The 17,579-nt window shown below is 48.2% G+C and overlaps 2 non-coding genes across 2 annotated transcripts; both read right to left on the minus strand.

The window, feature by feature from the left end:
• Positions 1-4,423: 4,423 nt before the first annotated feature.
• Positions 4,424-4,495, minus strand: TRNAC-GCA (transfer RNA cysteine (anticodon GCA)). The gene has a single exon. It is a non-coding gene; the product is annotated as a tRNA-Cys (tRNA).
• A 2,617-nt stretch (positions 4,496-7,112) lies between these two features.
• On the minus strand, positions 7,113-7,184 carry TRNAE-CUC (transfer RNA glutamic acid (anticodon CUC)). The gene has a single exon. It is a non-coding gene; the product is annotated as a tRNA-Glu (tRNA).
• Between the last annotated feature and the right edge of the window lie 10,395 nt (positions 7,185-17,579).

Below are 17,579 nucleotides of genomic sequence, written 5' to 3' on the forward strand. Positions count from 1 at the left end.
CTTTGTGCTGAGGAGTAGTATATATAAATTAAGTTTGCCACATTGATCACGGAATAAATAACTGTATATTGATGGCTATGCTGTCTCATACTAAAGACGTATTTTGTGAGAAAGGGAGTTTTTCTCTCACTAGCTACCTAATTTACATTATTATAAACGCGTAGCAAAATGAGATGATAAATATTACCAAAAACAAATTTATCTAAATGAATTGGTTCTTAGGGGAATTAATATGTTCTCCTCAACCTAAAGTTCTATACATCTATAGACAACACAGCAAATGTGTTGATTGTTGTATGAATGAGTACATGAGTGTTTTCATTTGAACTTCTTGAGCGGGCTAAGTCGGATTCACTGAAACATGTGTTTTTTAATTTACGTAATAATAAGGGGAGACACTTATGTTGGTTTGTTGTACATGTTTTTCAGAACATAATTGGGATCAGCAATATATCCTGAGGAAGGTGTTGGCTCTACCTGTGGCCTACCGAAACGCGTCGATGCTTTAACAAAAAAAGAAAAATCGGATAAAATCTATGATAATATGGGTTGTGTCGTATATGCAATATAATCATATCTTTATTGGGATCACAACCGATGATTCTCTGATTTAGTGATTTTCTTTGTTGAGTTGGAACAATTTTCCTTCTCTGTTTTTCTTTTTCCCAATTCTTTTGTTTTTTATGAACCATTTAATCATGTATTGAGATTGATTTCCATTGTTGGTATGTTGTATTATTGTGTGCCACCTTTTCATATGTTTAACTCTAATTGATTTTAATTGCTTGTATGTTGGTGAAATTATTTTCCACCTGTTTTTTAATTGATATGTACAACTGCTTGCTAGGTGGGATACCTTTGTGAACTATTTTAATAAATGAATTTTTATACAGTTTGTTCATTTCATTGAAGCCGATTCTTGCCCTGCAATTTGTTTATAAGAAGTTTTATGCGTTTGTATGATTGTTGGCTCTTAGAGATCCAAGGGAGATCTCCTTTTTTCTGACTAACTGTTTTTTTAATAAAACAGGCTTGAAGACCTTTGAAGATCTACGCAGGGACTATGACCTCTGTCATAGAGATTTTTTCAAATACCTACAGGTTAGAGATTTTTTGTTAACCAAAGGCGGGGCTAGGGAGAAATTTCACCCCATGCAAATTATTGACCGGATTTGTAAAAGATCTTCTCTAACTATCGGGGAGATTTACGGATTTTTGAATTCTTTGGGCTCCGACGATATGGAACAGCAATTCGGGACTTGGCAGATAAAACTAACTATATCACCCCAAATCCCTGCTCGATCCTTTGAAATGTCACAATCCAGCTTTATGTCGGCTAAACTACAAGCTCAGTACTATAAGACATTTTTTTCTCTGTATTATACTCCTAAGAAAATTGCTAAGTGGGGGGCCGGGAAAGGTACTCTATGTCCACGTTGTTCACTCGTTGAGGCTGATATTGTGCATATGTTTGCTTCCTGTAATGTTTTGTCTAACCTAATAAGGGAGATTTCCGAGTTTTTTTCTGAAATATCGGGAACAGATATTTATATATCAACAGAGGAAATATTGTTGGGTATAACAGAGTGTGCTCGTCCTAAAAGCATGTATGGTCTGATCTTTGTAGCTATGGCTATTCTTAGGCTTTGTATAGCCTCAGCCTGGCTGGATCCAAATCCTCCGACGTTTCATCAATGGAGGGCTCGCTTTCTAGCAACATGTAATCTAGAAGTAGCCATATATAAAAAAAAAGGGCGTATTAAGTGCCAAAGAGGTATGCTGATATGGGACCCATTGATACAATGGATGTCCAACTTTATTTAGGTCTACAACAGAAACTTTTTTTTTCAAAGGGAAGGCTCTAGTAAATTAGAGCTATTGATGTTCATTCTTCAATTCCACTAAATGTGTGTATTAAGACCCTCCACAGATCTACTTGTTTCATGTGTTTTGGGAAACTCAGAATGTTGTTTTTTTTTTTGTTTGTTTTTGTTCGGAATGGTGGGGAGGGGTAATGTTGTTATAAATTAAAAATCAATAAAGATGTTTAAAAAAAAAAAAAAAAGGGAGCCGTGCCCCAGCTGCGGCTCTTTAATATGCACATTTAAGAGCATGAGAGGTGCAGGGAGAAGAAAGTACAAGGCACAGCTGGGTATGAAACAGAGTTATACAGCAATCAGAAATGAAAGGACACAGCGTTAATAATCATGGTGCAAAATTGCTATTTATACATCTTTATCTATAGGGAACCACACCCACTGTGGCTTTCACGGGGCACCCCAGGACTTGACGGTAGGTTCTTAATGTCCACTGCTGGGAAGAGAACCGCTCGATGGGAAAATCATGTACAGACCGCAAGGCAGTGCTTTAAATGGGCCGGTACTGTCTGGTACTGAGTACCAGCACTTTTTTATTTTGAGAGGGAGAGTACCTGCACTTCTCAAGAAAAATGTAATACTTTTAATTGGAGAGTACCGGCACTTCTCAGAAACTAGCTGGTACTCTGGGGCGGAGTACCTGCACTTCTATTATTCCATTTCAAGCTCTGCCGCAAGGTGATGAAAGACAACGTTTACAAGAACGTGATGCAGCCTGTGTGTACATGTGGGACCAGAGGCAGCCTTTGCTAAGAACGCACACTGGGCGAAATCAAGGGGGAGATTTACAAAAGCAAGACATAGTGCGGCCCCCCGCCAGGCTGTGCCGCGTTGCGCGACAGGGAGGGAGCAGGAGCGCTCCAGATCTTCAAAGATATGGCTCTCTCCTCCCCTTTCCCTTGCGCCAAAGCTGATTACAGCTGCTGTGCACCACGCACACACCTTAGCGCCACAGCGCGTAGCCTTCCTGTACAAAATACGATGCCCAGACACATGCACAGATTTTCCCACATTGTACGCCTGCCGCACAGTGCAGCACGCATGCAAAGTCAGAAAAGGAAGAAGAAAGGCAAGCATTTCTCCTTCCGTGTGCCTGCTTCAAAGGGCGCAGTTTCCTCACGCGGAACCCAATCTACTTTATTTAGTAAACTGGGTTTAGCGTGAGAAACCTTGGATGGTTGCATGGGAACGCCCATGCTCCACCCTTGCTCCGCCCCCATGGCGCAAAGTAATGCGAGGCTGCCCTGTGCGCTGCTTCTCGTTACTTTTCCGTTATTTCCGGCGCTAAACAAGTTCAGCTCTGGAAAGTAAAGGGGAAAAAAGATTTTGCTCTGATTTGCGTCAACACGGCGCACAATCCTAGTAAATCTCCCCCCGAGTGTGCGCCCTACTGCTCCTCCCCCTCTCTCCTCTCGCCAAGGGTTTTCCCTTCTATCTTTTCTAAGCGCTATATATAACAGGAGCTGCTATTAGGCAGTGCTTAATTTGTAAAACGACGTTCATTAATTGATCAACATATGAACAAATGTGTGCAATTGCCCACAATGTTTCTAAAGAGGCTGTGCACCACCGGGCCACCATGGCACTGCCCGCTGTTTTCAGGGCTACTACCGGGCCAGCTTGGAAGCAATGTTAGCTGGGGAACCTACCTAATAGGCTCGTTGGTGGGGGGGAAGGGGGTGCACACTGATTAAAAAAGGTGACTTTTACAACACAAATGTCACATACATGTTCAACAAAAACCCATAGGTTCTGAAGGGGGGAGAAGGGAATATTCCAGAAGTTTAGTGCTGCTCTATGGAAGGCCTTACACTCCCCATGGACATTGGTACCCCCCCTCCCACTGTCACGTGTCTGTCACTAATCCGAATACACAGAGCACCCCTCACTATGTTTCAACCTGTCCTTTCAAGTGGATCCAGAGAACGTAATTTAAAGGGGAAAGGTGGGCATTTAACAATCTCTTGCTGTCGATAGGGACCCGCACCACTTACTTTCAGAACCAGTGCGTGCCTCTTTCTACATTTCTGTTTATTAAATTAGATTTCTGGTAGTCTAATAATCAGCAAACCCTACAGGTTTCACAAACCTTCCACACGTTGGAATCGAGATGTCTTACATTAAACAGAAACTTCTGTCTTTGGTGATGTGAAAGGGTGCGTCCACTTCTAAAAGCTTTGGTGAGGACTTAAGAACAGCATGTGAGATACCTCACTGTACTGAGCAGCACAGCTTCAACCCACAAAAAGCCAACTTATCTCTTCATCCTTCTGGAGGCGATAACATGCTTCCAAACACTTGGGGAGCTCTCTTTCGCCCTGTGCTTGTCTCGCTCTCTTTCGCCTTGTGTGTGTCTTTCTCTTTCGCCTTCTGCGTCTCTCTATCAGACAAAGTGAACTTTATTTTAGTCAACTTGTCACTAAAAAGTTACATGTTTGAATCTGTTGGTCGTTTCTAGGAAACATGACCCAACAAGCATGTGTTCTTTAAATTTGGTCTTTTTGCATAAAAAATATATTGTAAAAAGGATATAAAAAAATATCCGTAGGGGACACCCGGATTTGAACCGGGGACCTCTTGATCTGCAGTCAAATGCTCTACCGCTGAGCTATATCCCCAACTAGTTCCATTACTCCTCAATAAGCAATACATGTGAACTCAGTGGCCCTGCCAGTGCACTATCTGTTAGTTCCACATATATATATTTTTGTCTTCTCCGGTTTTTCCTCTCAGCTCTATTCCCAAGCCATTGGAGGTTGCTAGCACTGAGCTACAAACATGTCCCCCAGTTCTGCTCCTGTCCTTCACCTCTTTGGCGTGCCTGACCAATATTCACCTGTCTTGTTCACTATTTCATCACTGAGCTTTATCGCCGCGCTTCAAGGCGCCCCCGAATAGGATCACATTTCACCTTCTGCATGGGGACAGAAAGCCTTGGGAAATAGGATGTTTTTGTTTTTTCCACCGCGAGAAGCCTACTATACGAATGAAATGGCAAAAGAGGGGCCGGGGGAGGGGGTAAGGCGACACTATCATATATCCTTCAGGAGGGGCAACGAGTGAAGTGTGTGGGGTTTGATGGGGGCGACTACAGCGCCCCATCCCCAAACGCTGCCAGTGAAACCAGGAGGTGCACACGACACCGCTACCAGGCCCACGTCACCGCAACAGGTACACGTCACCGCCTGCAGGTACAAGTCACGGCCGAGAGGTGCACGTCACCAGGTACACGTCACCGCCGCCAGGTACACGGACCCGGAGAACTCGGCTGAGCACATAATGTGGAGTCATCAGAGTCCTACAGGGGGAGCGAGGGCTGGGAGGAATGGAAGAGAGTCGTGAGGGCTGGAGGAGGGCGCAGAGGAAGGGGCCTCGTGGCAGGAAGTACTGACTCTCTCCCATTTGTAAATGCTGCAGTGTATACATAGTGCCTATATAAGCAACCCTCCCCACCTTTGCAAAACATAACCTGCACTTGGAATAAATAAGCACGCAACACAATTTTGTTGGGAAAAGTTTGCTGCAGGTTTATTCCATACAAAAGTATGCCAACGTGGTGGGTTAATTTAGGGGCGATCCAAGGGCAGGCAGAGGTGCCATGTCCTCCTGAAGGGCCAAATTGCACTGTAGCCAATCCAATCGTTGGTACCAGTTATGAGGGGATCCCCCTTTGTATACAGTGAACCACTGGTCCACCACTTTACTCACTCCCATTTAAGGGCGGAGCATTGCAAGGCGAGCCCCCGTTGCGCAGGCTTACAACCGCCCGAAGGACTAGCGGGCGCCAAATATTTTTCGCCAGGGGCCTGCCATAAAGACTGGTGGGGTTTGGCACAGCACCCCTCTTGTGCTCCTGAAGAGGTATCCTTCACTTCCTCCCACCTACGGATCGCCCTGTAACTCCGCCGATGCCCAGGATGTGACCACAGTGGTTTCATCACGGATTGAGTACTGCATGCCCTCTATTTCGACATTAACACATTTTCCTTTAAAAAATTGCACACTGTCCAAAATTCAGTAGCTTGACTTCTTTTGGAAATTCCCAAATACAAATCTGCCTCTGGTGAACTTCTTAAGCTGCACTGGCTTCCAGTGAGGAAAATAATCATGTGTGAGTCCCTTTGCATTGGCCTTGGAGCTCTATACAATCTGGACCTAGTTTTATCAGGTCTACGTTTCAATAGTATTCTCTGACCAGGCGGCTTTGTTCAGCCAAACGTCACCAGGCCAGAGGGGCTGGTGGATCTTTGTCAGTGGCCACAGCTAAACTGTGGAACTCGCTGCCCCGCCACCTATCTGGAAGGAGAACCACCTGTGCTTTAGGAAAGGTCTCAAAGCGTAGATTGTTGCCTCATAAGGGCGCAAGGTTTCTGGGTTTGGCTGTTCCTTATTTGCCCAGGTTTTATGGTCCCAGTGGGTTTGGTGCCTTGACGCCTTTCTGTATATGAGCACTCAATAAATGTGTTTTTATTTCTATTCATTTCAAACACATTTAATTTGGAATACCCAGGGACTCATCCTGCTGTGATTCAACATTGGTAAACGCCTCTGGTTCAGGTTACATGCGAGTGCAGTCTGCAAACTGAGTGACCATCCTGGGCTTAATGGCCACAGTCGTCAGAATAAAAATATTCCAGTCAGTTTTCCCCATTATTTGCCGCTGTAAACATAGCCCAGACTTCATTACCTATCCTAGAGAGCAGTTTAAAAATAAGTAACAATGCTAACCTTTACATACGTGCATCAGAGAAACTAGTGGTTACACTGAAATGTCCCCACTTGTACGGTTATAACGTCGTCTTTGCTAACACGCCTCCTCACCTCGAAGTCACTACTCGTTTTATGAGACCTAACTGCTTGTTCAGAGATTACACGGAAACAATGTGTCCAGAATCACACAGTTCAGGGCGTTTACGAGTTATCAATTAAGTATACAAATGTATCCGTTGTCAGTGAGTGGACACAACATACACCTGTGGTAACCGCGCCGCATGTGCGAGCTCCCCCAGAGTCTGTCTGGAAAGGGCACCTTTCGGCTGAAAATGTAAAGTAAAATGGAATGTTCTATTAAATAAAACAAAAACACTCTAAAGATTACGCGGCTGTAGAACGTGTCTCTTTTGTATATGTCAACCACTTGTCTGCCTTGAGACGTTATACCTGCATTAATGTATAATTTAGCATGTTTTAAAAATAAAGAAGGAATTAAAGCGTTAATGTAGGGAAAAATGTATCTTCCCTGACCGGGAATCGAACCCGGGCCGCGGCGGTGAGAGCGCCGAATCCTAACCACTAGACCACCAGGGAGCGTGGCATAGATGTAAGTGCCATTAAGTGATACCTGCAGAAGTGCCATAATGAGTATACGTGTTCACATAATCAGTGATACTGGTAGCTTTGGTACATGTTTTAAACCGTTTTGCTGTCTTAAAAACCACGAAAAGGTACATCAACACTCAGCACAGGAGCCTCCCGTGTACAGTAAAGAAGGAACAACAAGCAGCCGCCGCACGGATGCCTGCATTCAGAATACCCGAGCAGAAGCTAATACTGTCCCTCAGAGGAACATATGTCTAGAAGTATCCAAGAGCCGCGGAAGTTTCAGACAGAGAACACAAGAAGAATGCGCGAATAACCAAAGCACTCCCAGTAATCAGGTCCCTCGTCTTTTTATTGCAATTTACATCACATCCCATGAAAGAAAAGTGCGCGCTTATTATCGTCACTTAAAAGCTCATTTCTGTCTCTAATCTTTTTATTATGAAGCGTTATGCACTTGTTAAAAGAAAAAGCAGCGCCATGAAAACAAGCTACAGCGAGAGCGATAGGAGGCTGAAATACACCGTAAAAGTGGAGGGTAAATGCATGGACACGAAAGAAACACTACAAAGGCACCGACCGTGAATAAAATAAGACTCTTCCGGGAGTGCCGGGCCGAGCTCAGGGCTCCCTGCTGGAGCAGACCTGCTCCTTCCTGCAAACACTGGGACGGGTGGTGAGCTTGTTTCATTTCAGCCCTTTGAGGGGTGCCAGGGGGTGTTGCTGTGGAAAGGAAACTCTCCAGTGTGGGGTTTGGCGCTTTATCAAGGCCTTGAGTTGGTGTTTACAAACAGAACGCTGCTCAAATCTGTGAGTTCTGGGCCCACCTCTCATGTCATATAGCGCGGTGTTACAGTGATTGAGTCGAGCCTTCGATAGCTCAGTTGGTAGAGCGGAGGACTGTAGTGGAGAGACTGACATCCTTAGGTCGCTGGTTCAAATCAGGCTCGAAGGATTTTTTTTCTGCTTCACAATTTAAAGCGCCTCTTTCTCAGACACTCACACACCTGGGCTTTACCTCACTCCTTTCTTCACCTTTACAGCCCAGCTTTCTCCTTTGGCGCGCGCGGGCGGGCGGGCGGGTCTCCCTCCCCACTCCACTCCCTCCCCACTCCCTGTGTGCAGCCCCCGCTGCTATCCTCCAGCATCAGACAGAGCCAGGGGCCCCTGGGCTGAAGAGACAGGCCGGGGCCCTGTCAGAAGGAGCCCTGGGAGCTGGTTGTTGTGACTCTGGCATCAGGTGATGCTGCTGAGAGTGTTGCTGAGAGTGTCTGCTAGGAGGTGAGAAGGTTGGTGTGAGGAAGGAGTGTGTGTATTGTGTCAGGGAGTGTGTGTGTGTGTGTTTGTTGAGCCTGTGGCCCTCTATTGGTGGGGTCAAGGAACTGGGAAATTCTAAAGATACGTAATAGGCAGGGCAGGGCGAGTTGCAGAGCTCCACAAGTAGGTGCTCCTGACCATGAGGGTTATCAGTTCCTCGTTAGTGTAGTGGTCAGTATCCCCGCCTGTCACGCGGGAGACCAGGGTTCCCCGACGGGGAGGGTACATATTTTTTCATAGTCAGCCTATAGTTTGAAAGCATGACGGTTGAAATGTAATCCTTTTATTGTTTACTGACGCTTTTCATTAGTGACATCATCACCTATAAGTAAAACATTTACTAATGCAATCTCAACTTTTCCAATCAACCACAGGCAATTTTTAAATCAGACACTTTTTGGGAAGGATTCCTGCCTTTTCATTTTAGGCTTCTGTGTACTTCATTGAAAAAAGAAACGTGCACGAAGGGTTGTTATTTACATCAAAATCAAAGTACTACATGATGTATAAAATGCATTTACGCTACTGTTTTTTTTGCAAGCTACATAAATGAAAGGATGGATCGGGCTCTGAATGAGGAATTGTTTTATATGTCGGTGAAACTTTTTTAATCTTTATTTAAGTGTACTGCTTTACAACGTACGGGCACAAAGTGGATGGATGGATGAGTGAAAGGGTGGATGATAGGCGAGTGAATGGGTGGATGGATGAGTGAACTGATGAGAGGATTGATGAATTGATACGTGAAAGGATAAATGGATGGATGGATGGATGAGTGAAAGGGTGGATGTAAGGCTGGATGAGTGAGTGAAAGGGAGGGTAAATGGACAAAACGGTGGATAGATGGGTGAATGAGTAAAAGGGTGGATGGATGAGAGAAAGGATGGATGGATGAGTGACGGAGTGAAAGGGTAGATGGATGAGAGAAAGGATGAATGGATGAGTGATGGAGTGAAAGGGTGGATGGATGTTCAAAAGGATGGATGGATGAGTGAAAGGATGGATGAGTGATAGGATGGATGAGTGATAGGGTCAATGGGAGGATTCATGAGTGGATGAGTAGATGGACGAGGGGATGAGTAGATGGATAGGTGGATGGAAGGATGGATGACTAAGTGAAAAGAGGATGTAGAGAGAAAGGGAGGATGGATGGATGACTGGAAGGGTGAATGGGTGGAAAGATGAGTGACTGGGTGGAAGGATGAGTGACTGGGTGGATGAATGAGAAAGTGATAGGATAGCTGGATGGGTGAAAGGTTAAATGGCTGGATGGATGAGTGAATGGAAGCATGAGTGGATGGATGAGTGTACGAATGGATAGGGTGAAAGGATGAATGGGGAATGGATGAGTGAAAGTGTGGATGGAGGGATGGATGAGTGGAATGGTGGATGGATGGAAGGATAGATGATGGATAGGTTTGCAAATGGTTGAATATTGATATGGATGGGATCACAGATGGAAGGACAGAATGAATGGTGAAAGATTGAATAATGGATGAAAGAACAATTGCACCTTGTAACCCCCATTATCTTAAGTACATTTCCTATAGATTGACTTTCACATTTATGAGTCATTGTCTCTATATAAAGTGTGTGTGATGTAACGCACTCTGACACCCTGTCCTACTTACTTGGGATGAGTAGCACTATAAAAGAAATAAATACACACGAGAAAGGGTCTTTGTGAAGATGAGGGGCACCATTGGCCAGACTGGGCATCAGGCGTTTCCCTGGCAGGCTGGAAAGGTGGGGTGTTGGCGGTTTTGTTACCACAAAAAGACCTGCACATCTGCTCAAAGCTGCGCGCATACTGAAAAACCATGAAGTGCACTATTGGCTCAACCTAATATAAACGTATTTTCACTTGTACTTCAGTGGTTGTCTATTTACCTCCTTATATACTATTCCGCAACCTCCTCTGATGTATCTGTAAAACATACCTTTTGTCCTGAATTTCGACCCCCTGCCATGAATTTTTGCCATGAATTTTGACCCTTTGCCCTGAATTTTAACATTCACTGTCCTGAATTTGCAGCCATGCCAGTTGGTCACCCTACCTGTACGTGCAGTTTTCCTCATCCTTGTCAGAGATCTTATATTCCCAAGGTCCAGGCATGAGTACCAAACTCCAGTCAGGTTATTGCAGTGTGTTCTGGGACTTGTAGTCCTGTTTCTAACACTCTAAACTGAGTGTGAGTAGACTCAGCATCCAAAGAAAACCCCTAGGCTGGGTAAAGCGCTCATGCTCTGATCTGGACTTACTTGAGAGCTTTGTCGAGGCCTTGGACGAGCTGCAGGGATCCCCGAGAAGGGCTGCTGCCCTACTGCAGGGGTCCCTTAAAAGAGGCGCTGACTTAGAACGGTAGCTGGTAGTTTTCTGGATGGTCAATTGGTTCTTGCTGTTTTTGCTCTCCACCAGTTAGTTGTGTGTTGAGAAGGTCCCACGCATCTTCCACGCTTGGAAACTCTCCAGAGATCTGAGTCCATTTAACCCCTTCCCCGCTCATGACGGAGCCACTCCGTCATGAGCCACGGTTGCGCTGTGCTCATGACGGAGTGGTTCCGTCATGCTGCGGCCGTTGGCGGCCGCTCCGCCCACGCGGCGCTAATTCCCCGCCTGTGCAGGCGATTAGCGCAGTGGGCGGAGTCGTGACGGAACCACTCCGTCATGAGCACAGCTCAACCGTGACTCATGGCGGAGTGGCTCCGTCATGAGCACAGCGCCACCGCGCTGCCCCCAAACCCCCCCACAGCGCTGCGGCGGAATTCCTGCCGCAGCCAAGGGGTTAAGGTGCAGTAAATTGCTTTCTTCACAGTGTGCCTCAAAGCAATATGTTTTCTGTGTCTGTTGATGTTTTCTTAAGTTTAGTAAACAGTAGGTTGAGTGTGTTATGTTGTTGATGTGTGTTTTTTTCTAACAAATGGGGGATGGGAGCACACTGCCTCACCTCCCAGCACAGTTCGCCCCTTAGCATTATGGTAAATGCAGTTCACAGTGATTTCTTACTTGAATTTTAGCTGTAGTGGTTCACCAAAGTTGGTGCAGGTTAGTGCTGTGAATCTCTAGACACATGTGTTTCTGGATATTATCCGTCTTCAGTAGAGATAAAAAATGAAAATTCCTTCTGGGGTTGCTGGAAAGGCTGCCATAGTCTCTCAGGTCTCAGTACCTCTCTCTGGCGCACAGGTGCATCGCCAAGAGCTCGTCAGCTCAGTGGCTCAAGGGAGCCTTTTCAAACAAATGGGGGATGGGAGCACACTGCCTCACCTCCCAGCACAGTTCGCCCCTTAGCATTATGGTAAATGCAGTTCACAGTGATTTCTTACTTGAATTTTAGCTGTAGTGGTTCACCAAAGTTGGTGCAGGTTAGTGCTGTGAATCTCTAGACACATGTGTTTCTGGATATTATCCGTCTTCAGTAGAGATAAAAAACGAAAATTCCTTCTGGGGTTGCTGGAAAGGCTGCCATAGTCTCTCAGGTCTCAGTACCTCTCTCTGGCGCACAGGTGCATCGCCAAGAGCTCGTCAGCTCAGTGGCTCAAGGGAGCCTTTCCAAACAAATAGGGGATGGGAGCACACTGCCTCACCTCCCAGCACAGTTCGCCCCTTAGCATTATGGTAAATGCAGTTCACAGTGATTTCTTACTTGAATTTTAGCTGTAGTGGTTCACCAAAGTTGGTGCAGGTTAGTGCTGTGATCTCTACTGAAGAAGGATGAAATCCAGAAACACATGCGTCTAGAGATTAACAGCACTAACCTGCACCAACTTTGGTGAGACACTCTGCAAAATTTCAAGTAAGCATTTAAATTGAACTGCATGTACCAGGATGCAAAGGGGCGAACTCTGCTGGGAGGTAGCAGTGTGCTCCCATCCCCCTTCTGTGCTTTTTTCTACCTACTGTAATTCATTAGCATTCACAGCCTAACACTGTGTCTTGGAGTAGGTGCTGAGAAAGTCTGAAAGTGTTTCCTTGGTGGTCTAGTGGTTAGGATTCCTTGTTTTCACTCCTGCTGCGCGTGTTTGATTCCCGGTCTGGGACGGTGACTTTTTCGATTTTCAGTGTGGGTTCTCTATGGGTTTATTTTACTCACATCTAAACACACTTTTTAAGAATTTTTAAATTACAAGTCTTTTATTACATACATTTCTTCGTTTTCTTGACCTGCCACCTGGGAATAACAACGTCACCTTTCAGGCACAGAGACAAAACACTGATGGAATACTGAATGCTGGTTATCAAAGCTTATTCTTCACAAAGGATGGATTACCACTTGGAAGTAGCACTGGCAAATCCAGGAGGCCTGTTTCTTTTCATTTGTGGGCTTTGCTTAGAGAAACACCACACTGATGGGCACTTCATTGTAAATCAGGCAAACATGGAGATGTGTAGCCAGAGCAAGACAGAAGCAATCCTCCCTGGACACACATAGCAGCAGCAGCAGCAGCAAGCGCGCAGAGGGTGAGAGCCTGTAAGTAAGTGTCCACGCAGGCAGCCCCGGAACCATCCAGAGAGAGAACTATTGCAAAGGCTAAGGGTTGTAATTCCACATTTTCATGTATCTGAGAAGTGCCTGTTGAGTAGTGTGCTTATTTCTTTTCAGCCCTTTTGAGGGGCGTGAGGGGGGTCTTCGCAGCCTTATGAAGACCTTGAGTTAGTGGTTGGAAACAGAAAGCTCCCCAGATGGGCATACTCCGGGCCCACTTCTCATGCCATATAGCGCCTTATCACCTCCACCCAACCGAGCTTTTGATAGCTCAGTTGGTTGAGCGGAGGACTGTAGTGGAGTGACTGATATCCTTAGGTCGCTGGTTCAAATCTGGCTCGAAGGACTTTTGCAAACGCTTAACTCTTTTTCCATCTGCTTAAAATAGAAAGCGCCTCTTTCTCAGACACTCACCCACCTGGGCTTTTCCTGGGTCCTCTCTTCCCCTTTACAACCAAGCTCCCTCCTCCGGCTCTCTCTCCCTCCCCACTCCCTGTGTAAAGCCCCTGCTGCAATCCTACATCCTCAGACAGAGCCAGGGGCCCCTGGGCTGAAGAGCCAGGCCGGGGCCCCGTTTGAAGCAGCCCGGGCAGCTGGTTGTTGTGACGCTGGCATCAGGTGATGCTGCTGGGGAGCACTGCTGAGAGCGTCTGCTAGGAGGTGAGAAGGTTGTTGCAAGGTGTGAGGGAGGAGTGTGTATGTATAAACGTTTTGTGCAAGGGAAAGTGTGCGTCTTTGTTGAGCCTATGGCCCCCCATCTTAGCCCCTCCCCTGTTGGTGTAAAGGAGGTGGTAAATGAAAAGGAGCAGTCACTGAGGAAGAACGGGCGGTTTGAAGGAAATGATGAGAAGCCTGTTTAGCAAGTGAGAATGCGTCTGTCCGCGGGACCCGCAGGGGGCCATCCCAACGGGCGGCCCTTTAGTGCCATTTGGGCATATGCCACCCACTGGCCAAGGGTTGGACTCAGGATTGAGTCCTTCGCCTTGGCGCGTTAGACACGTCACTTCCGGCGGACAGAGTTCGGGGGAGGGTACTTATACCTCCCCCCCACCTCTCTGGCATCCTCTTTGCACCAGACACGCCGTCGTGAGGTTCGTTGGTCGGGAATCGCCGTCGTTTGTTAGATCGCGAGGTGATTCGCCCCGTCACAGCCTGGCCCCTGGACTGCTGGTTTCAGTCTGCCTGGGGCCCGTATGAGTCTCAGTGACTGTGACCGGGTGCGCGGCGTTGTTATGGGCTGGAGCACGGGGGCCTGGCATTCTCTTTGCCACAACCCTCAATGCCGGTGTTTCCCCGGAGCTGTACCTCCTGGCGGTGGGTCATATCCCCCCCTCTTTTCAAAATATCAAGGGCATCGCCGTCGCTGCGGTCTGCCACGTGGGGGGGGTTGGTACAGCTCCCCGGGACGTTGTGTCCACCCTGCCTGCTGCCAGTGGGGCATCTGTTCCCGGCCGTCTTAGTAGAGGCCTTGGCCCGTCCCTCGATCTTTCACCGGTCCTTTTAGCGTGGCTTGGTCAGGCAGTAACTCTGTTCCATAACGGCTTCCTGCGGAGCAGGGGGATTGCACCGGGCAATCAGGTATGGGCGGGTGGCCCCAGGGGATATCGTCCAGATGGCGGTGAAGGGGTGTGGGAGCCCACAAGCGTTAGGATGCCATGGGAGCACGCGGCCGTCCCCTTCCCCCAGCGTTGCAGTAAACAGAGGCACTATGTGGGCATGCGGCTGGGAAGGGTGCTGTCGGTTTTGTTCCAGTGAGGGCATGGTCCCCCCCACCAAGGTCTTTCCGCCTTCGGGCTGAGGCTCTTACCTCTGGTTGGGGGCTCGCCGCACAGGTTGTTTGGTCGGGGTGAGTTGGGTTTGTCCTTTGGTCGAAGGGCTCGTTGTGGAGCTGCGCAGCGGGAGAGAGCGCAACGCTTAATTGTTTGTATAGTGGTGACCGGAGTTCATTATCCCGATGGGGAGTGTGATTTTCCAGGAAGGGGTATGTTTGTGGATCAACACACGGGAAGTCCTTAGGTGGTTTTGGAGCCCACCTACCTCGATGGACCAGGAGAGATAGTCCATATGCAGTGTTGTACATGCTTACGTTCGGGGCTCGTGCCGGGTCCAGGGGGGCGAGAGGGACCGCACTGCACTTATGGGGGATGCCGCTGCCAGCGGTTCCGTTTCTGGAGTCGGCCTCCATCACGACTGTGGCTGGTCTTGTGTCCCTGTAATTGGTGGCCAGCCTCGTCGGCGTTGTTGCGGTCTCCTTGTTCCCTGCGGGACACGCTGTGTCCACATCGCACCTTTGCTGCTGATCCGTTGGCTGGCGGCGCGTGGATGTGCATGCAGGGTTGAACGGTTGAGCCTGGGGCATTATCAGCACCCCCCCCCCCAGGTTTTCCCCATCTGTCTCGTCGCTCCGACCTCCCGGTCAGCCCGGCCTGGGATTTGGAAGCCGGGCTGGGTTTGGGCATTGGGGGCGGTGAGTCTGTTTCGTTCTTAATGAATGGTCGTGCGGGGGGGGGTAGCTCACTCTGGCTGCAGCCTCATTAGTGTTGACGGTCGGGGGGGTTTGAGGCGGCCTGGGTTCCCGGGTCTATTGTGTGCAGATGTTGAGGCCAGCGGCTGTGGTGCCAGAGTGCCTACCTGTTTTTCTGGCTTGTGAGGGGCAAGGGGATGGCAAGGGGGTTGCAAGTTGCAGGAGGCCGCGGCCAGCTTCGCATTGCCCTGTGGGCCAGTTCATAGACGAGCGCTGTGTGGGTGCAGGCGCGAGCACCTGCAGCACTTTGGCTGGTGCCAGATGGCTCATGTTGCTGGGCCGCTCCCAGTGATTCCGTGGGGCGAACAGGGAGTGCTTGACCCCGCAAGACTTTCTTCGACGACGCCTGGGGTGGTGTAGGAGGAGTTGCGGTCAGAGTTGCCGGGGGTCCCTGAGGCAGGGGACCTCGACTTGACGATCGGTGTGGGCAGCGCACGCAAGCGCCAATGGGTTTGGTGCATAGCTGTAGTTATTATATTTCGATTGGTTAATCTATATGCTAACCCTATGTAGCTGCCGCCATATCTTAATTGCATTAGGATGTGGCGGGTGGGTGCGCCATGGGGGACCTCTTCTGTTGTGCGTGCTCATCACGTTTGGGGGACAAAATGGGCACTTGCTGCCACATGTGGGGATAGTGCTGTGTGCCGGGCCATTGCGTGCGGTCCTTGCTTATGAATTACCAAGGTATTATGAGGGGCAACTTCGTTGACAGTATGCAAATTCTTTTAGGTCCGAGAGCAGCCGAATTTGGACACCGCGCTCCCGGGAAATCCAAGAGTGTGCGAGATCTTACACTGTTGTGTGTCGGAAACGGAATCGGCCCCCGTCTGTCTCTGGGTTGTATTTTCTGCCCTATCATGGGGCTAGTGAACAGCACGATCCAGTAGCGGCCACATCTGATACAGCTGGGGCAATCGTTGGTCGCCATGGACCGCTAGTGGGGACAGAGGGTTGTGGTGCTACGTGTACCCCTCTCCAGCTGAGAGTCTAGGCTAAGGCATGTAGATTGCCAGGTAGATTCAAGAGGCATTAGTGTTCTTGGGAACCCGGAGGATAGGTTGAAGCATCCGTTTGATTTGATCCTGCTTTCCTGTGTCAGGCGAAAACAGCTTTCTGATGTCCAGTTGATGCCTGAGCAGCAGAAATGGGTCCAGTGTATTCGCAGCCCTGATTCATGGTGCTGCCGGGCCCCAGTGTAAGAACGTCCAAAGGAGGTACTTGGGGCTAAGCGAGGGACAGGAGCCGGTTTCGGCAGTGGGAGGATGCCTGGGTTAGGCAAATGCGAAAACAACAGTTGATGGACAGAATGCAGAACAATGTCATACATTCACCCCAGTACAGCGATCAGGGCCTAAATCCATCATTTTGTTTGCTCACCATGCCATTCCAGTTTGAACCAAGTCATATACAAATCAGTCTTGACCGTGTGCCTCATGGGAACAGTCCATCCCAAACTGCCAAGCCAGGTACTCCCTGGACTGGAAACAAGCATCCTAGGACCGGTTTCGGGGTTTCACCCCTCTTCAGCAAGGATAGCTTGATTCCAGAGCATGGAGAGCACAGGACCCACGTCTCGGCATACCCGTCCCACTTGGGGTGACAAATGCAAAAACAACAGTTGATGGACGGAATGCAGAACAATGTCATACATTCACCCCAGTACAGAGATCTGGGCCTAAATCCATCATTTGTTTGCTCACCATGCCATTCCAGTTTGAACCCAGCCATTATGCAAATCAGTCTTGACCCTGTGCCTCATGAGAACAGTCCATCCCAAACTGCCTAGCCAGGTCCTCCCTGGACTGGAAACAAGCATCCTAGGACACCCCTCTTCAGACAGGATAGCTTGATTCCAGAGCATGGAGAGCACGGTACCCACGTCTGGGCATACCCGTCCCACTCGGGGTGACAAATGTAAAAACCAGTCCTAGGATGCTTGTTTCCAGTCCAGGGAGGGCCTGGCTTGGCAGTTTGGGATGGACTTTTAAAAACACAATAAATTGTGTACCAAAATACGCTACTGATTGCAACTTTACATAAATATTGTACCTC

This window comes from Triturus cristatus, chromosome 4_1, assembly GCF_964204655.1.
Source record: "Triturus cristatus chromosome 4_1, aTriCri1.1, whole genome shotgun sequence".
NCBI classification, from domain to species: Eukaryota; Metazoa; Chordata; class Amphibia; order Caudata; family Salamandridae; genus Triturus; species Triturus cristatus.